This window comes from Ciconia boyciana, chromosome 9, assembly GCF_034638445.1.
Source record: "Ciconia boyciana chromosome 9, ASM3463844v1, whole genome shotgun sequence".
NCBI classification, from domain to species: Eukaryota; Metazoa; Chordata; class Aves; order Ciconiiformes; family Ciconiidae; genus Ciconia; species Ciconia boyciana.
In genome coordinates, this window is record NC_132942.1 from 2,175,315 (window position 1) to 2,189,516 (window position 14,202).

Sequence of the window (14,202 nt, forward strand, 5' to 3'; positions counted from 1 at the left end):
TATAGGCAATGCAACTATTTTGAAAATAGAGATCACCTCTCTATGGTGGAAAACCAAAAGGAGTCGTTATACAACCAGTGGGCATTTGGGAAGCGAATGGAGCTAATGCTGCAGGCTGCTTGAGCAGAGGCTCTCCGTCACTTACACCATACCAAAACCATCGCTGGCTGCAGCTTACTTGCAAACCTTGAAAGTATTTAAAAACAAATCCAAAATTCTCCTCATTTAGGTTTACAGCTTTAGGATGTCAACAGGACAAAACATCCTGAGACTAGCACGACAGTCTCAGAAACAGTCCCACAGCCTGAACCTGGGAAAGCCCGACAGCGACCCAGGCACGGATTTTGCTGCTGCAGCATCCCGCATCAAGGCAGAAGACCTTGGCTCATGCCAGCAGAGATTTTCAGTGCTGCAGAGGCAAGGATATCACACATCTGTTAACTGCAGCTTTTCCTAGTGAAAACCCTTGACCTATAAATAAAGAGTTGTTGCTTTTCCCCCAGATCTTTGTCCAAACGGCTTGTTAAAATGCCCTTCCATAATCAGAGGGGAGCATAACTTCCTCCCCTGTGGCCCGCTCAGCACATCGCTCATAATTTAATCGCTCATTAGGAGCGACCTGTGAGCGGCTCAGCACCGTGCTCGCTGAAGGAGCCTTTTGCTTGCGGTTGCCCAGAGTGGTGGCACCTTGTGTGAGCTTTGCCCAACAGGCAGCAGAGCCTGCAATTCTTGTTTCACCTTTATTTGCCATGGTGATGGAATCCTGATAATCGGATCCATTTCCAAACAGTCACATGGCTTACAATATCACACCTATAAAGGATAGCAGTGCTTCGGACCAAAGGTATGAATTTATAACCGCAAAAAATAGTGGAATATTTGTTTGTGGTGCAAAGGCAAACTATTGCTTAGATAGCAACTGAGCGTCCTGGACTGCAAACATTATTTCTCTGCTGTTGTGCTGGATCATTCCTCCTCTCCGGTTCCCCAAGGGTCCATTTTTCCCCCATGTTTGTACACACAACACAAGGAGGACAGAAACTTCTGCAGGACAGAAACCTCTCCCAGAGGCTCACGAGGGCCAGCGGAAGTAGTGTTGTCTGTAGAAAAGTCAATTTTAGAGCACAGATGAGGAAAAAGCTTCCCTAGAAAGGGAGAAAGGGAGGAAAGTCCCATTTTCATGGATGAATTCTATCCGAGTTGTGCTTTCTCCTACACCAAGTGCCTCAGTCCACTCTGTACCCTCTTCCACCCCAGTGCCACACCTCAGAGCTCCTTTTCCTTCCACATTTTTCCATCCCCTTCAATATTCCTCTCACTGTTAAACTCACCCCTGTCCCCCCCAGCCTCCCCATGTGCAAAAGAAACAAGGCGATACTAACAGGGCGTTCGTGCAGGCAGCATGGTGCGCGTAGCTCAAGCTGTCTGCATGCTATGTCCCTCCCCTCTAACCTTTGGTCTTATCTGTTCTGATAACACCAGGATGAAAATTCAGCCGACGTGGCTCCCTGCCATGCTGGGCTGTGGGTGGCCACCCTGTCCCAGCAGCTGGGAAGGGTCAGGGAAAGCTTCCCCTGGCCCTTTTCAGAGCTCAAACAAGAGCATGGCACGCACCGCCACCGAGCCGAACACTCAAAGGCCACACGAACCCAAGCCAGCAGAAGCCATAAAACACCTAAAACCCTAGAAAACCTGCTCATCCCGCTGGCAGACGTATTCGGTCACCAGCTGGATGTAAGCAGAGGTGTCAAACCACAGTATTAAGGACTCAGGGCTGCCAGGCACGGACAATCATATGCTCATGCCACTAACGGCCTTGCCGACCAAGGTGAAGAGCGGTGCCACATCACAGACAGCAACGACAGGAGTAACAAGGAGGATGGGGTGGCCAGGAGGATCTGTAGCCACAGGGCCAGGAGACGATGAGGGCCAGATCTCATCACCCCCCCCATCCAAACCCACTGCGGGTTGGGACCCAGGTGCCAGAAGTTACCAGGGTCTGCCTCTGCATGAATACAAAGGCAGTTAAATCATCCCTTCTGGTATGTAAGGCTGGTAAATGAAGTCAGGACAAATGCACGGATGGAACAGGCATTGGAGAACGGTTTCGGGAGATTTCCAGGGATAAGGAATCCAACCTGCAGGGAGCAAACAGGACAGCAGACCCAGCCTCTCTCCCTGCTCTCCGACAGCTGACACAAGTGGTCAGGCTCTCTTCAGCCTCTTCATCTTCAGGATGATCCACCCCATTCGTTTTGCTCACGATTCGTACAGGAACTTCACTGTGAAGCCTTTGAAGAGCCTGACAGTCGGTACCTGGCCAGCCCGGGCACGGCTGGATGCATCCGCTGTCACCTGCCAGTGGAGCTGCCGGCGAGGGACGTCAGGTGGGCTTAGGGGCGAGATGCGCTCGCAGCCCGGGCACCACAGACCTGCCTCTCGCAGCCCACCGGTGTCTCCTCAGCTGCCAAAAGACTGCAGGGAGGAGAAGGCTGAGCTGGTGTCACGTCAGGTTGCCGGCGGCTCTTCCCTGGCAAGCAGCACCCAGCTCCTGGGCCAGAACAGCAGCAACGTGCGCTACCTGGACAACACGAGCATCCTGAACGACGACGACTGCCGATGCCCGAGCAGAGGATGCTCAGCCATCGCAGATGAACTCACGACCTATTTCCGTATAGGAAATTTCATACTTCAAGTAAGCGCTCCGGCGTGTTGTGCTTTGTTCCCCATCGCACGGCTGCGACACGCTACGACGCAGGCACGTGGCCACAGCATCAAAGCACAGAAATGCTGGGGCAAGCAGCGGCTTCTGGGGATCTTCCAGGGGAATTCAACCTCGCCAGCTTCACGCAACTGCCTTAGCAGAAACGGCTGCCTCGCCAGCCACTGGCAAAGGGAAGGACTTCATTTTCTCTGTTTGCATGGAGCCATGGTTAAAAATACAAAAGCAAGGGAGTGGTTAAAAGGCAGGTTTCGTTGGGAGGAGGATAGGGTAATGGTCTGAGGAGCTCTGGGTAGGAGGAGGTTTTGCTCCTTTCAAAGCATGCGGTGGCTTAGCAGCAATAGCACTGAGAATGAAGCACAGAAAACAGCACAAGGATGCTGGCCCTAGTTCAGCATTAATTCAGTACAAGCATTACGCGTACTAGCTATTTGCAAGCCGGGCTATTAAATAACAAGACCCAGGCTAACCACAGGCATAAACACTGAACATGCCCAGTTTTAATATCTGCATTGCAAGAATACGTTTCACTGAGTTTGTTCTGTCATGAGCTAAATGCTGTAAAGTTTTCACCAACAGTTTTCAGGCAGAAAAAAAAAATCAATTAAGAAGCCAAGTCCAGCCAGGTACGACTTTGTTTTCACCAACTTTATTGCTGAGGAAAGCAGAGGGAGCAGAAAGCGGAGTGTGGACTATGCCGGTAAAATGGTTTTTAGGATATTTTTAAAACATTCTGGAGGGAGGTGGCATAGATTACCAGTGGCATTATTTCAAATCAGCAAGTGAACCGTGTTAGCACATAGATATTTCACACGGAAATAATAATTCAGCATTCTATCCAGCAGCTCCCATTCCTGCCCAGAGCAATCCTTTGCCATCAGCTTTGGAAGAGCCCCACCGGGGTTTCTTCTGCTCCGTGTGCCACAGCCCACGCTCTGGAAGCCTACGGACGGGCTTTCCCAGGGCTGTGCCAGGGTGAGCTGCCTCGGTGGCAGTGATTCACACCGCCATTTGCTCTGCCCCGCAGCTCCACATGCCTCCCGCCCTCACCCTGCGGCGAGGCCCCGGCTCACCCCGTGCAGGCTGGGGCCGTGGCGAAGCTGTGCTTCGTTTGCCTAACGTTCACGTGACGGCTGTATCATCTCAGGCTGCATGCCAAAATCCCAGCGCAAGCTGCATCCCATGAAGAAATCTCATGTAGTTAGTATCTACTAATGCGTAACATCCATCAGGCTCACACCAACAATCAACAACTGCATCTGAGCATTACCAAAAGCATCTTAGATGCTGCTTACAGAGTATTATCTGAACCACGAGGGTTGCAAACATTTTACAACGACCGGCTGCATCAGAAACGCGCTGCTTCCCAGCCGCTGTGCAAAATGCCACCAGGCTAGTCAAGAGGAATGGTCTAAACCAGCACAGCTCACCGATGCTCCACGCACAATTTCCATGCACGGGTGATCAGCCTGTCTCATTGACTGGCTTTTTCCTCTCCCCGAGGCAGGGAGAGGAAAGCAATCATCAAGAAGAGGAAGAGGATTTTAAAAACCCACAGCAATTAATAGGTATGTACTTGGACCTATTTTTAATTTACATCTTGTGACTGACCAGATTTCAGGTTGGTGGTGTGTTTAATTAAGGTGCTATCACTGAAACTGCCCTTTCTTAGCTGATTTAATGTTATCTTCCCTTAGAGCTAAAGACAACAGAAGTTTTTTCCATTGATTTTAAAAGGCTTGGGCCCACCTAGATTATACCCTTGCCCAGCTGTACGCAGAGCTGACTAATTTTGGGGCCTTAATTCCCGGATCCTGTTTGCTGCCGGGTTCATCCCAACAGTTCAGAACCCAACAGCCTCATCCCTGGCTGAACACCTCCCACGCCTCCGCTCCGAGACAGGCAGCGGCACACGAACGCCACGGGCATGTGCTGGCAGCAAAGCTTGAATATAATTCCTACATTCAGGAAAATTCCCCTCCTTCAAAACAGCAATTCCTCACGGAGAAGCGTGGAGAGCTTTGCTGGAAGCACAGGCTGAGTCCCTCATCCCCATCCCTGATGAACTGAGCTCAGCTTCAGAAAGACCCCAGCTCACTTTCCTCCAGTATTTCACTTGGGATAAACAGGTAGCAAATCTTCTACCTAATTAGCATCTTGAGAAAAGCAACTCACTGAGGTGTTTTGATTACAGTGCGTGCACCTTGACGTAACACAAGCATCCAGGGGTTAGGGAGCGTGGACAGCCCTCGAACCGCGCATAGGTACGAAGAAGCCTTTTTCTATGTTCCATGCCAGGGTGCCATCTCCTGCTGCCATGGACGAGCACAGCCAGCCTGGGCCCTTCAAAACAGTCTCCCCGGGATCAGGAATGACTCTGCTTTTGCCCCTTTTGCAGGGACTATGGACCTCGCAGCAGGAACCCCGCAGCGGGACGGCGGCAGGACCCTGCCTGGGTTGGGGGAGCAGCGCAAGGCACCCCATGGCTGATGCTCCACTGTTCCCAGTGTCTAGGCTGGAGCGTTGACACTGTGCCATGTAAACATGTTGCACGGTACCTTGCAGTCAGATCCAAGTAAAGGCAAAATTCCTGTATTTTGGGGAAACCTGCTAACTGCTCTGGGGAAGGTTCTTGCCATGAACAAGAATCACAGAATCACAGAAGCATTTAGGCTGGAAAAGACCTTTAAGATCATCGAGTCCAACCGTAAACCTGACACTACCAAGCCCACCACTACACCATGTCCCTAAGCACCTCATCCAAACGGCTTTTAAATACCTCCAGGGATGGCGACTCCACCACTGCCCTGGGCAGCCTGTTCCAATGCTTGATGACCCTTTCGGTGAAGTAAAATTTCCTAATATCCAGTCTAAACCTCCCCTGGCACAACTTGAGGCCATTTCCTCTCGTCCCATCACTTGTTACCTGGGAGAAGAGACCGACCCCACCTCTCTACACCCTCCTGTCAGGTAGCTGTAGGGAGCGATGAGGTCTCCCCTCAGCCTCCTTTTCTCCAGGCTGAACAACCCCAGGTCCCTCAGCCGCTCCCCATCAGCCTTGTGCTCCAGACCCTTCCCCAGCTCCGTTGCCCTTCTCTGGACACGCTCCAGCCCCTCCATGTCTCTCTTGGAGTGAGGGGCCCAACACTGAACACAGCATTCGAGGTGCGGCCTCACCAGTGCCCAGTACAGGGGCACGATCACTGCCCTACTCCTGCTGGCCACGCTATTCCTGATACAAGCCAGGATGCCATTGGCCTTCTTGGCCACCTGGGCACCCTGCTGGCTCATGTTCAGCCGGCTGTCGACCAACACCCCCAGGTCCTTTTCTGCCGGGCAGCTTTCCAGCCACTCTTCCCCAAGCCTGTAGCGTTGCGTGGGGTTGTTGTGACCCAAGTGCAGGACCCGGCACCGAGCCTTGTTGAACCTCATACAACTGGCCTCAGCCCATCGATCCAGCCTGTCCAAACTGACACCCCGAGCCACGTTTAAAGGCTCCGAGGATCACCTTGCAGCAGAGGTGTTTCCCTGCTGACCCCGGAAACTGCCGAGCACCATCCCGTACCCTGCGGGAGAGGCATGGGTGGGCTACGCTCCACTTGTAGCAACCAGCTCCTCTTCACTGCTTGGCTGCTGCGGGGATCCTGCGTCCCTGGCCACCTCGCAGGGGCTGGCTGAAGGCCACCAGTGGGGAGCCCTGGCTCGCCTGCAGTGCCCCAGCTCCACAACCCTCCCAGGGTTATCAGCGCTCGCCAAACCCACACCGACTGCTTTACAAATTCAAAGGTTTTCTAGAAATGTTTTTTCGTAGAAACGGTGGGAGCAGCCGTGCCAGCAGGTAGCGGGGGCTGCGCTCCAGCCTCCCCAGGGCCCTTGGCTGGAAGGAGCCGCTCCATCGTTTCCATGACCTTTTCACATGGCCCTTGTGAAGGTGAGGAGGAAGATGCTGGTCTTCCAGCTTGTTTCTTTTTGCTTTTAGCGCAGGACCTGGCGAGCTGCGAGACAGAGGACCCAGGTGTTGTCCTTACCACGGCTCTCTCCTCGAAGTTGAGAGGACGGTGCAGGAAACCCACTGCTGCCCTCCCACCCATGGGATGGACACAGCATCTGCCCAGCACAGCCCTGCGCTTACCTCCTGACTTCTTGGTAAGGGCCTGGAAGGGACTGACTTCATCCCACTTTACAGAATAACAAACAACCCAGGGGCCACTGGGTTGAAACCAAGCCACTTTGGTGGCACAGTTTCACAATGAACTCGCTGCGGTTCAGCAAACCTCAGGCACCTTGTGTCTGAGGAACAGGAACCTCAGCGACCGAGGTCTGCAGGACGTGAGCCCAGCCCTGCAGGAAAACGAACTCGCTACGGTGTCAAAAACCCAACAAAACACTCGAGAGCTCGGCACTTGGGACACGTCCCCTGCTGCGGGCACCCCGAGCCTGCACGTGCCACCTGGGGTACACCACTGCCCTCTGTGCAGAGCCCAGTACAGCTTTCTGCTCTGGAAAACAAACTCAGTAAATCGAGAAAAACTATGAGAAAGGCTAATGTTATACTCGATAACAACTTGCTGCCTCCTGTACCTCTGCTGAGCAAACCACTATTTCCTGAATTGAGGTGTCAGGCATGAAATATTTCACATGCTGGAGCAACCGTCACCATCTGCTAAGTGACAAACAGAACTTAAGCCTTTCCTGGTATTTGATGCATAAATCAGGGTGCGTCCTGTGTGGCTGTTTGTGATTCTGTAATTGAAAACTCCCTGCGTTGCTTGGGGAGGTGGCAGTAAAAATGCTTGTAGAGCCAGCGTAGACTTAGTCTAAGCCACTTTCTATTGAAGTATTTCTATAGCATGCCTAACTGGAGCATGCAGTCTAATGCTACTGCAGCAGGAGCGTTGCCAGAAGTGCCTGTGGGCATCAGGCAAGGCCACACCTGAAGAACCAAGAACCTGCTTCCTTGGATAGCCTCTTTTCCCCACAGCTAATACGGTTTTATCCTTTCCGTCCACTCCACATCTCACTGACCAGGCGAGTAGTGACTCGACCATTACTCATGTTCCCACGGCTCTGGCAGGCTCATCATTGCATAGGCGTTTATTTTTGCTCTTATCCCTCCAGGCACTCATTGATTATTCTACCAAGTCCATACCAACAAGTGTCCAGCAGACAGTGTTGCCTGGGGCCACCAAGCCACACGCAGTGAAGACGAGAAGACAGACCTCCATGCTTGGAGAGCATTGGCTTTGCACGATAAGCCCCTACCCACAGGAGCTTCCGGGAGATCTCCCGTGCAAAAGCCACACATTATATATTGTCACTTAAAAATATGCTTCGCCAACATTATTCACAACACTCGCAAGAAGCACAGAGGAAAGGCTGATGGCTGGCGTCAGTCATCGGCACAGGAGGGTTAGTGCCGCGGGGGCACGGGGGCAGCTCCGGCCCCCTCTGCTACAGTCACGGGAACGCCGAATCGAGCGTGTCCGTGAGTCACGCCCCAGTTCAGCACTTCCCCTGCTCTGCTCTCCACCTCAGGGCACCAGGTCACCTCCTGCTTGGGTCTCCAGTTCACACAGGCTTGTCTATTCAGACCTCCACATCAATATACACAAACAGAAACACACCCAGTAGACCGAAGGAAGGGATTATCCCCTCCAGCCAGCACTCAGCAGATCACACCTAGAATACTGCATCCAGTTTTGAGTCCCCCCAGTACAAGAAAGACCTCGACAAACTGGAGCAATAAGCCCCAAAAGCTCGAAGCCACCAGCAGACAGGGGCACAGAGCCCTTGCTGTAAGAGGAGGGGGCAAAGGGGGCTTGTTCTGCTGGAGGAGAGGCTTTGGGGGGACTCATAGCACCCTCCTGCTAGGGGTTACTGAGAAAGTGGAGCCAGGCTCTTCCGAGGGTGCACGGTAGGGGCACGAGAGACAAGGGGGAGAAGCTGAAATGACAGGTTCAGCCTGGATATCAGGGGATGTTCTTTTCCTGCAAGGACAGTCCAGCTGTGGGACAGGTCACCCCGGAAGGTTTCCATCCTTGGCGGTTTCCAAGACCTGACTGGAAACAGCCCTGGGCAACTCGGTCTGACCTTGTGACTCACCCTGCTTGAGCAGGAGGTTGGACTAGAGTCCTCCTGAGGTCCCTTCCCAGGTGAGTTGCCCTACAAGACTACTCTGCTATGTTCTTCCAAGAGCAAGCAGATCATTGCAGGTGGTGCAGTTCACAAGAAGCTCTTTGCTTTCCCCTCCTGCTTAGTGCACTGATTTACCATCTCTTTAACATCTTTCTTTCATCAGCAGCTGGCTTCCAGACCATGCTTTCAGAAGAGCTCTTTTCTTGTGAAGTTTTGATGATGTTTCAGTTAAGGTCTGGTAGTAAGTCTCCCATTCTTCCACACCTCACAGCTATAGAAATACAGCTATCGGTGGCCGTTCCCTCACTTGCTGTATGATGTTTCTCTGCTGCACAGAGGTGCAGCAGCATAAAGCTCCTAGGCGAAACCATCTATACCAGCTTCAACAGCAGAGGCGAATCCCAGCCACACTTTGCATGGCATTTCTACCCAAGTCTTTCACACTAGCTAAGGCATTCTACGCACTGAGGCGCTGCCTTAATATTGTCTTTATCACACTCCAAAAAAAGGACTCTAAACTCACTATCTGAGGAAAGCTGAATCATCAATAACAAGAAACCCTCCACCCCCCAACCAAGAAACATCAGACCAAAAGCTTTCACTGAACTGGAAGGGGGGAATAACCTTCACGGGCTGGTGCTGCTGCTGCTGGAAGAGGCAGAGGTCCATCTGCTCACCCGTTTCTGTCTCCAGAGGGACACCAAGGAGAGCACAACCAGCAATTCTGCAAAGTCTTGAGAAGCCCTGCCTGCCCCGGGGTTTGGTGGTATTGCAGCTGTGCTCACAAGTGCTTTGAATTTCTCAGGAAGCCTCTCAAACAAAATAATCTAGATGCAGAAAACTAAAGCACAAGAGATCCCTTGCCCTCTATACAATGTGGGAAGCTCCTCTGAAGGCACTTCTAATGCACATTTTTACTAGAATAAGCCACAGTAGACAATTCCTCATTTCTTACTGAAGTATATAGGAGCAGAGGGCAATTGGCACAGAGAGGTTAGGAAGAGGCATTCGGTGCCTTGGAAGTTCTCTCCTTGTTTGCGTGATATTCCCATTCACACAGGAGCAAACATTACCTGCCCTCAGGCTTGGCCCGCATCCACAGCATTGCAACAGGAGGACAGGAGAAATATGCACAGGAGAAGTGTCCTGTAAAGTGGAAACAAAGAAAGGAACAGTCACTAGTGAAAGGAAGAGAGGAAAAAACCAGAAATATTGAGGAAAAAAAACAGAAAAGGAAAGCCTAGAGCCAGTAGGAGTTTGGCTTCTGTCTATGAATGAAGGGGAAACAAAAGGGGAAGAAACAGCGTCATTTTGTCTTAAAATACAACGCTCTTAATGTGCTAGAGACCCATCTGTGCAGGCAGCTCCACCAGTAACGTTTTCCTCTCATTCTCAGGACACTCAGTAATGCTCTTCAGTCATTTTGATTCATGGCAATCGACGATAGCCCACAGCACCCACTGCGTGGAAATGATTATGTTTATTTACTAATCTTCTGAGGGTAAAAAGGAATTAAAGCCAGGAATGACTGCAGCAGTTTTAAGCCACACGTAGTTCAAACCACAAGGTGCAAACTTCCTTAGGTGTATTTCTAAAACAGGCATTAGAAACCCCAGATCAAGAGCTATTAAAACCCAGACCCTGTAGTTTACCTGCTCTTATTTCTCAACGTGGTGTCCCAGTAAATTAGCGTGGGGTCTCCTCTCTAACCCCAGGATACCAGCAAACCAGTGCATCCCCACCATCGGGATGCACTCCTAGTTTCTCTCAACCGCTTCCCTCCTCAGGTAACAAGCAATACACATTTCAAACAGGATCAGAGTACCTGGTGCAGAGAGGAGCTGATGTGATGCGGGCTCCCAGCCTGGCCCTGCTGCACAGCCCCGCAGGGACAGACCCCGCTCAGCCCACAGCCAGGGCTTTGCAGAGCTGGCCCTGCCGCCCCAGGAGCCCTGCTTTCAGGTAAATGGACCTACTGGCTCCTTTCCTTCCTCCCTGGGCTAAATAACATGGCTGCAAAGCCCTTCCTGATAGCAGGAGGCAGCTACTGAGACATGCCCGTGGCTAAACTGCCCCGTGGAAAACCCAGCGCGTGGCAGAGTGCTGAGCCCAGATGAAGAGCTGCAGCTACTGATTACAACGCTCAAAGGCAAATGGAAACAAAAAACACTCGCAAGGTGAACAGCAACACATTGGAGCACACCAGAAGCCAGCAGCATACAAAAATACATTACAGCAGCTCGACTTCCTATTTCCGTTTCCTTACAGCTCTGAAAATAATAGCTGCAAAGGTCAGGGGGGTTGGGGACAGTTGCTTGTCATCAGGCAGCTGAGGCCGTTGCTGCTGCGGGGCCAGCTGAGCACACTCAGGAGCCAGGTCCCAAACCCCCATCCTTTCCAGCCTGATCTCTCCTACTGATTTCCCACCTGGTTTACCATCAGGGTGCAAAGCACCGCAGCGCAGAAGCTGGTTTATGAGAGGAGCTTTGGTGACAGCAATACCTGGCGGTGGGGCATGGGGATGCCCGGGGTGGGGAGGGACCAGCTCGGTGATGCAGCGTTGGGCTGTCAGAGCCCAAAGGCAGCTTGGGTCTGAATCTGCTCCTTTCTGGTAGTGCCTGATGAAGGGGCTCTTGGAAACAAGCAAATTCTTATTGAATTTTTATGTTGAAGCAGTACCAAGGCTCCTGGCCAAAATCAGCGTTGAAATAGAATCATAGAATCATAGAATCATTAAGGTTGGAAAAGACCTCTAGGATCATCCAACCGTCCACCCAACACCTCCGTGCCTACTAAACCATGTCCCGAAGTGCCACGTCTACACGGTTTTTGAACTCCTCTGGGCATGGTGACTCCACCACCTCTCTGGGCAGCCTGTTCCAACGCTTGACCACCCTTTCGGTAAAGAAATTTTTCCTAATATCCAATCTAAACCTCTCCTGACGCAACTTGAGGCCATTTCCCCTCGTCCTAGAGGAATTGCGATAGTTCTGTACAGATACGAGGTGTGTTCGGTTTAACAGCCCGGGGGAGAGAAAGCACAAGCACCGTCGGAGCAAGAATCAACACCCAGACCCCGGGCGCCTGTTGCACCATGGGGAGAACCGCTTTCCTCCCCCTCCTCGCTCTTGTGCACTATGATCCCAAAATGGCAGCACCATCCGTGGCGGAAAATGAGGCCCCTGGGCTCTGTGGTGGAACCAGCGCTAATGACGTACCCAAAAAGCTACAAACTTACAGAAGCAGCAATATCGCGATGAGATGATGGTAGCGTGACCGCAGGTATCGCTTGGCCAACTCCAGTCTGATTCACTGCAAGTATCCGAGCAATTTTCTAATGGTCTGAGACTCACAAATTTTACAGGGTATTTGAGATACAAGTTGGTGTCCGTTTTACTTTAATATTAAAGGACAGGGAAGCGACACAAGGTTTGACAGAGGAGAAAGCTGGCAGAAGGGTCTAGCTAAAAGGAAGAGTGGGGAAAAGTTGGGTGTAGGCAAGAGGTGAGGAGGACAGAGATTATTTCCATGTCCAGAGCCCTGCAGATAGCATGGTGTAAATATCTTACTCGCTAGTCATCATAAAAGAGGGAAAAAAATTGTAGAAAGGATGATAAATGCCCATTTGAAGACAAAATGCAATAGGAATATCAAAGATTTCGTTTAAAATAGCTGAAGTATGTCTTGGTCCAAGGCTCAGAAATCCTCGGCAAGCAACTGGTGAAAAGGGCCTGAAGCCGATGAAGGAGGCAGTATTAGGAAACGGGAACTGAAGCAATATCTACTGATGGGAAAAGAGAAGTGGCCGGGATATTTCTCAGCTGGTTTCACATTCAGGCACCTCCTTTCACGCACAATCACTCCTGCTTTATAATGAGTGGGAAAGCAAGAGGTCCGAGGCGGACTCCGGATCGCCGAGGGTGTCAGGGTGCCAATGGAAACACCAGCGCGTGGGCCGGATTCACGGGGCGCTTCTTGTTGAAGATACCGCTCTCCCTCTCGGGCAAAAACTGCAATAGGAAAAGTAACCTCTCAGTTGCAAAGTCTGGCTCACTGCTGCCAAACTTTACTCGTTTTCTACCCAGGAGAGAAAATACTAAAACCAAAAGTATCTGTTACTTGCGCTAGGTTTTAAGGACTATTTTGGTGTAGCAAATGACCGCAGAACGACAGAAGCAAGACGCAGAGTAAAGAGCACTGCAGGTCCAGGTGAGACGTTGCAGTTTGGTGCCCAGACGCAGACGGATGCCAGGAAGTGCTGCAGAAGTGCCGGTGCAAACCAGCACCAAACTCCTACCCAGCAGCGCAGCTCCCTGGCTGAGGTACCTAACATACACCTCAAGCACCAGGCGTTGCTTTGGGATAGGGACGCACGTCGGGTTGGCACGTGGGGATCACCGGACAGCCCCAGAATAACGTAACCCCGGACTCGTACCTGCGGGGACAGCACGAGCCAGCGCAGCAGGCAGCGAGCAGGGACACTCGCACTTGTTATGGTTGTAGCATCCGCGTTACCTCCCTCAAAATACGTGGCTGTGTGGGTTTAGTTTAGAACAGCCAAGTACACGGGAGAGTTTATGTTTCCGCTTTCTTATATTTACATACAAATAAAACGCAGAAATATATCCCGGCACAACAAGAAGCAAGTGCGTGCAACGAGCCAGCAGAGAACAGCCCGGGCTGTACCCAGAGAGACTGGGCTCGGTTTAATTTCTAATGTAACTGCCGAACTGAGGACTCCCCCGTTCGTCCTATTGTAACTCACGGCGATGTCTGTTGTTTAAAAACGCGTATGGAAAGGCTGTTTTGTTGCAAGCGTTTCTTCAGCACTGATTTGTAACTCGTATTCTCACATATCAGCTGCTTCATCTCAATCCGCTTTGGATTTTGGCGATGAAGTTTAATGAGGTTAAAGTAAAACCTCTCAAAGAGTGGGAAGGAAAAAGTTCTTTGTATTTTGGAAAGACAGGGGGTTAAAAAGCAGTTGCACAGTTCCACACCACTTGAACACCCAGAGCTGCCGGGGGTCCTGTGCACTGTGGCTGGGCACTTCCACCCAGAGCAGCTTCTTATCCTCCACCAAAGAGGAATCTGGCGTCTCCATGACCGCTAGCTAATGCAAAATTTCTCGTGCAAAGGAGGAAAAGAGCACAGCTAGAGATGCACGGTTCTGCAGTCAATTCGCAGCAGCCTGCAGCGGGTTTGCAGCCACCGTGGGCTGCGCCGGCTGAACCGCACCGGCGGCTGCTGCAGGGGTGGAGAAGGAGGGCGAGGGAAGGCTGAGCGTGACCCGGACACGCAGCTTGTGTTCTGTCCCCCTCTTAAAATGCATAACAAGGATGATG